Source organism: Xenopus laevis, chromosome 7S, assembly GCF_017654675.1.
Source record: "Xenopus laevis strain J_2021 chromosome 7S, Xenopus_laevis_v10.1, whole genome shotgun sequence".
NCBI lineage: Eukaryota > Metazoa > Chordata > Amphibia > Anura > Pipidae > Xenopus > Xenopus laevis.
Genome location: NC_054384.1, coordinates 37,177,397 through 37,184,026, shown reverse-complemented (window position 1 = coordinate 37,184,026; position 6,630 = coordinate 37,177,397). Strand labels below are relative to the sequence as shown.

The following is a 6,630-nucleotide window of genomic DNA, read 5'->3' as shown; positions in this document are numbered from 1 at the left end:
GGGACTGGACGCAGTATGAAGATCACCCCTTTCCAGGCATATGAGTTATTGAATTACAAATGAACATGTGCCCATAAAATTGATACTTTCAGGTCCTGTAAGGGCCAACTGCTGTGCTTTCTGTAGCAAACAAACTGACCATCAGTTGAACATGTGGAGTCTGTATGGACTGGTGATTGGCCAACCCTTTACCCATACTCCTAAAGTGGAAGAGGGGCAACCAGAGCCTGCAGATGAGTTATGTGCAGTGGGATGACCTAGGCCCCTTCTGATGAGGCTTCAGGAACCCCTATAAGTGCCAGAGAGGGCCAAAACCTTAGCCTGTTTATAGTAGAGGGGCCTGTGAAGTGAGACCCGGTATATGCCTTGCAGGGGCCACACAAATTGAACTCATGGCGGCTCTACTGGGGGTCTGGCTGTAATGTCCATTTGCATAGCTAAAGTCTGTGAGACCCTATGGATAGGAGATCTGTATAGGAGATTGGTGGGATCCCCTCAGGGAAAACTGTTGGTCTGTTTGGCCAAAGACAAACAGCCTCCCCTGGCAGAGTTGGCCGGCAGCGGCGGTCCCATCACTTTCCCCGGGAGTGGAAACAGCAGCTGATAGCAATGACAATCCCTGCAATTCGCCGGGTCGTAGGAGGGTGCCACGATGTCCAGGAAGGCAGCGGGCCCATCCAAAGGGCTGATCGGATTCAGGTTCTCCCTGTGCGGAGCCAGCAGGCAGGGCGGGCTGTTATCCCCAAACTCTCCCACGGAGCGCATCGCTGCCCGCCACACAGAGCCGCACTGGTAGGAGAGCAGCGGAGGGGTGAAAGCGAGAGGTTTCCAGGGGCTCCTTGCCTGCTGTCCCGGCCGCTTGCAGGTGATCAAAGTAGTTAATGCGGAACTTGACTTGCTCCCAGACCCACATCTTCTGCCCGCACCCGGCTCATTTTCCACAGCTGTCCCAAGCTCTCCGCCAACAGGCTCAGGCCGACCCCTCCGCTGCTGTGAAAAGTCTGCCAAGCCACCTTCTGTATCAGAGATCTTATCTCGTCCCGATTCATCTCCCTCCGGCTCCTGTCAGCGCTTTGGCGAGGAGCTCTTCCGTGCTGCGTGCCTTCAGCGCTCCCGCTTGCTCCTTCTCAGCCGGGAAACAGTATTGTGACAGCGGGCTGTGCAGAGGGGCCCGTGCGGCCCATTTACATATCAAAGACAGCGGCCCAACGTTCACAAATGGCCAGTCCGGGCCTGAACGGAACTGACCATGAATTCCCAGATCCGACAGAACTTCCACCAGGAGTGCGAGGCTGCCATTAATCGGCAGGTTAACATGGAGCTGTATGCTTCAACTTTATTATATTATATTATATCCGTGGGGCACATGCGCAGTAGCGCAATTATTATATCCGTGGGGCACATGCGCAGTAGCGCAATCCCACGGACACAGGGACTGGATGCAGAGACACTTCAACTTTATTATATAGGATGGCCCTGATATAAATATTTGGTGTCTTAAAACGTGCGATTTTCTAATGTTATTCACGTATATATGTTTTGAGGATAAGATGTGTTGATCTAGAGTTGCCATTACTGGCCTGATTGGTAAAAATGATGGCTGATCCCAATGTTATTTCTAGGGGAAAAAAAGATAAATATATAGGAAGCCCAGTATTTTCTTTCAGAAAAGGTGGAAACCCCAGTGTTGACCCATTTTCAACTGCTTTGTTCAGAAACGTGAAATTGCACCGGCTTGTACATCTTTTTTATTGAAAATGTGACAACTACACCATAATTATGTATAGAACGATTTATAGGTGAACCACGCAGTTCACAAAAGGAGCACAGCCACTGCGCTTCTCTATTACTTCCGCCTGCGGTTCTACGTTGCTATCATGACAATCCTTTATCCCCATCCTAACCTGGCGCATACCCACGCTATAATCCATTATACTGCCTACTCGGAAGCGGTGTCCTTAATGACGATGAGCTGGGTGACGTGTCTGATTAGCAGGAAGGAGGAAGTGAGTGCGAGCTGTCGGTTGTAACTCGGAGCGGATACCTCTTTGGTCATCATATCGGGGCCGTTTAGTTACTGTATTCCTCTGCCGCGTGGGATAGCGGCCATGGCGATCCAATCAAGCACTGTGATCTTCACTTTACTGCTGCTGTGCGTTATCAGGCCCGGCGCAGCTCTCTACCTGCCAGGTCCCGCTCCAGTTAGCTTTTGCGAGCTGGTTCTAACGTTGGGCTATCAGGATTAGGTTGGACATGATGACATCACAGTACTTTCTCTGCGCCTTTTACAGGTAGCATTAGTACGCGGTGTTCCAGAGGCAGAAAACCACTTATGCTTTTGTGAAGGTTGTGTGTCTGTGTTATTTATTGTAGCGCCAGAGACGGTCCGTGGGGCACATGCGCAGTAGCGCAATCCCACGGACACAGAGACTGGACGCAGAGACACTTCGACTTTAAACTTTATTATATAGGATAGGATTGCTTGCACTTGCATGTATTTCATCAGACAAGGAGTGTATTGGTTAGCCACACATAACAAAGGAGCGTGCATGGATTGACCTTTCTAAATAGCTTCAACATGTGCTAAATTTTCCATCCATTTTAACACTTTGCACCTTTGCTTTTATTTGTACTTGGCCCTTTTATTATAGACTGAGATAGCACAAAATGTTTAACTAGCAGGGGACCTCCATAAAAGTTTGAAAATGTAATGTAAGCACAATATGAACATTTATCAAAAAGAAAACAAATGTTCATAAAATTGCATTGTATTCACATTGCTAGTTTTGTTTTCCATAATGCAAAGAAGGGAACATTTTTAAGAAGAGATTTTACCAGTAATAGTAACAGGTGCATAGCTAAATTGATAAATTACAGGAAAAGATAATTGAAAAATCATGCTAAATACTTTTTGGAAGTCTACCATTATATGAATTAAAACAAATATGGCAATTATTCAATGTACAAATTCTGAAAACAAAACATCTTCTAAAATCCTAATACAAAAGTTTACGTTTGTAATATCACATAATAAATGTCCATTTAAAGGAACAGTAACACCAAAAAATAAAAAGCAATTAATATTTTATGTACTATTGCACTTCACTGGTAATGTGTTTGCTTCAGAAACACTACTAAAGCTTATATAAACATAGGCCGTGGGCATAGCCATTCAGTTTCAAAAATGGGAAAAAAGGCACAGGTAACATAGTAGATAACAGAAAAGTTCCCTTTGTATTCTACAAAGCTTATCTGTTATCTGCTATGTAAACCTTTGCCTTTTCAACATGGAATAGCTGCCCCCATGGACACACAGCAGCTTATTTATTTATTTAAAACAATAGTAGTCTTTTTTGAAGCAATCATAACAATAATTTATTTCCTGCACAGGCCCTACTGATATAGACTTAAAGATCCATATCTTTGAAATTAAATCTTATTTATTCCTTAACCCACATCATTGAAGTCTTGGTCAATCCCTTACTGGTGCCTGTGGCAATTCCAGGCCAAGATGTATGGAAGGATTACTTAAAGGACCAGTAACATAAAAAAAATTAAAATGTTTTTTTCTACTTAACAAAAAAAAACCCAAGACACTTTTAACTTTAAATTCGCAAAGTCTTTATTAAGAAATAACTTATTGATTCTCCCCTTGATTTCTCCTACCTAGCTATCTCCTATAGAATGCAGGGAGAAGAAATCGAGCACCGCACGATGGATCATCGGCCTGATGCCGTTTCTGAAGAGGAGCGCAAGCGGAGAATCAGTAAGTTATTTCTTAATAAAGGCTTTGCAAATTTAAAGTTAAAAGTGTCTTGGTGTTTTTTTTTTTGAAGTAGAAACAAATTTTTTTTTATAAAAAAACCCAAGAAAAGGACGTATTTGTACGTGTGTGTGTATAGTATACTGCAAAAATGCAAAATTCTAAGTTTATAAATAACACAGGAAATATTGCACAGGAAGTGTTCATATGATTTGTTATAAGTAAGTATTCATTGCCCACTACATTGCACACTATATATATGTACTGTGTATACTGTACAGGTATAGGACCAGTTATCTGGAAACCTATTATCCAGAAAGCTCCAAATTACGGAAAGGCTATCTCCCATAGACTCCATTATAAACAAATAATCCAAATTTTTTATTATTTTATTTATTTTTATTATTTTATTATTTCCTTTTTCTCTGTAATAATAAAATAGTACCTTGTATGTGATCCAAACTGAGCTATAATTAAATTAATTATTGAAAGCAAAATCAGCCTATTGGGTTTATTTAATGTTTTCATGATTTTATAGTAGACTTATGGTATGAAGATCCAAATTACAGAAACATCTGTTATTTAGAAACCCTCAGATCCCGAGCATTAGTCCCATACCTGTCAGTCACTTTAAAACAAATTCTGAAATCTTTTTAACAGGTAATTATTTACCCAAGTACAGTGATTATATACTTTAGAATAAATAGTCTTCACCTCATGCTACAGGGGTAGGTTTCAATGCATCTTAAAGGTTAGTACTGCTTTGCTTCCATACATCTTATGGATATGGGATCTATTATCCAGATTCAATGATTTTCTTTTTCTCTGTAAAAATGAACAATCCTATTGGGGTTATTTAATGTTTAAATTATTTTTTAGCAGAATTAGGATATGGGGATCCAAATTAAGGAAAGACCTGTTATCCAGAATGTGGTATTCCAGAGCATGGAACTAGTTTATGGGTACATAAGGAGCACACAGGCATGTAATGGTACAACCAGGTTTTAATACCAAACAATACCCTTATCGGAAGAGCAGGATAGTGTTTCAACATGAGTGTAACTTTAGTGTGGAATTTTGGCCTAGTTCCTTAGGCAGTGCTTGGCCCGAGGCAGCAGTCTCACATCCATATCACAGTTATTTAGTAAATCTGGGCCACCAGCTCTGTTAGGGCCACAACCAGGGTGTAGACAAACCTTTGTTTCTTAATGCTTCATAGTATTTCTATATAAAGTTCCTTATATCAATCACCTGCAGCTCCCAGGCTGTACAGCAAAAGGGGAACTCACTGTGAATATTCCAGATGCATATCTTTGGGTGTGTGTGTAAATGGAGTTATGGCTCAGGAACATAACAAGGGGTGCAGATCTATGGAGTTGCCATCCAAGAGGAGTGGATGCCACAGCTTATCCCACTCTGTTGTACAGCTACCAACCACCCCCCCAGCAAGGTTTTTAAGCTCCTTCCTCCCCCTAGCCTGCCTTCGCCACCTCAGACTAAGTGCAATGGAGTAGATAAGACGTCCTCAATTTTTTGTTGAAAAATGTTCTAAGTCCCAAAAAACGCTGGCGTCCTGCAAAAGACCGTAAACAAATTTGTGAGTTACTGGGTTCCCCCTACATTTCCTAACATATGGCACATAAACTATACACTGGGCTCATGTGTAGGGCAATATTACAACTTTATTTTATTTTATTAAGGTTTCCCGGGCTTGTGTAATGTAATGTATTTGCTGCAACATATACGTCCATTCAACTTTCACTTCCCACCATATGCAAATTAGCCAATGCTAGCACAATTTCGCTTTGCTTGGTGAAGTAATACTAGCGCAACTTCGTCAGCATTCGGCACCCTGGACACAACATAACATTTTAGGGAATTTGTGTTGTCCTGGTGAATTTCCGCCTGGCAAAGTGTTGCGAAGTGGGCAAAGCGGTCTCTATCGAATTTGAGCCGCTTAGGGAATTTGTCCCATAGGGGGTTATTTATTAAAGTCTGATTGCCAAAAACTTTAAAAATCATTGTTTTTTTCTATAAAAACTGAATTTTTAGTAGAAAAAAACTCAAATGTTTCAAGATTTATTATACCCTGAGAATGGCAAAAGTCAGAATTGAAAAAAAAACACAATCTCAGACCTGCAGAGGTTATGTACATCAATGGGAGTGGTCCCTATCCTATTTGGAAGTTTATGTGGTCTGAGCTGAAATTAGCCTGAAAATCCGACTGTTTTGGGGTAAAAGCCCAAAAAAATTGAGCGTTTTGGGAGAAACCCGAAAGAACTTATTTCCCATTTTTCGTGTTTGTCCCCTATCTGATTAAATCATGCCTTTTTAATAATAAACTTTTTTTTATTAAAAACATGCCCCCCTGCGTATAATTAACAAAAATAACAATTAATCTTACAGTGTAACTGAAATGAAGGGTCACTCTCAGGGAGGATAAAAATGTATAGAGAATCATTGGCATGGTGGTTTGGCCTCTAAAGATGCGATAACAAGGCATACAATTTGAAAATGTAACCTTTAACCACTAGAGCACGATGCACCTATTAATGAGGTGTTTTACATTTATACTGCATTTCCTTAACTGCTGGTCCATCCATTATTTTTGTAATGTGATGGAGCGGCTTTATATTTATATTTCATAAGGTTTGAAATGTAATTAATGGAGCTACATGTGTTACTGTTGCTAATTTAACAGCAAAATAAATTCAGCATGCATATCATGCCCCTATAAACTTAACCTATAGAAAGGACAACATTCTAGGTTTTTTTTTGTTTTATTTTTGTAACAATATTTTTATTTCGTTTTGTATAAACATACAGAAAGGAAAAGAAAATGCATAGATATAATGGCAACAAGGATA

At 40.7% G+C, this 6,630-nt stretch overlaps 1 pseudogene; it reads right to left on the bottom strand.

Annotated features, from left to right (window-relative positions):
• Positions 1-384: 384 nt before the first annotated feature.
• On the bottom strand, positions 385-1,049 carry LOC121396141 (annotated as a pseudogene).
• Between the last annotated feature and the right edge of the window lie 5,581 nt (positions 1,050-6,630).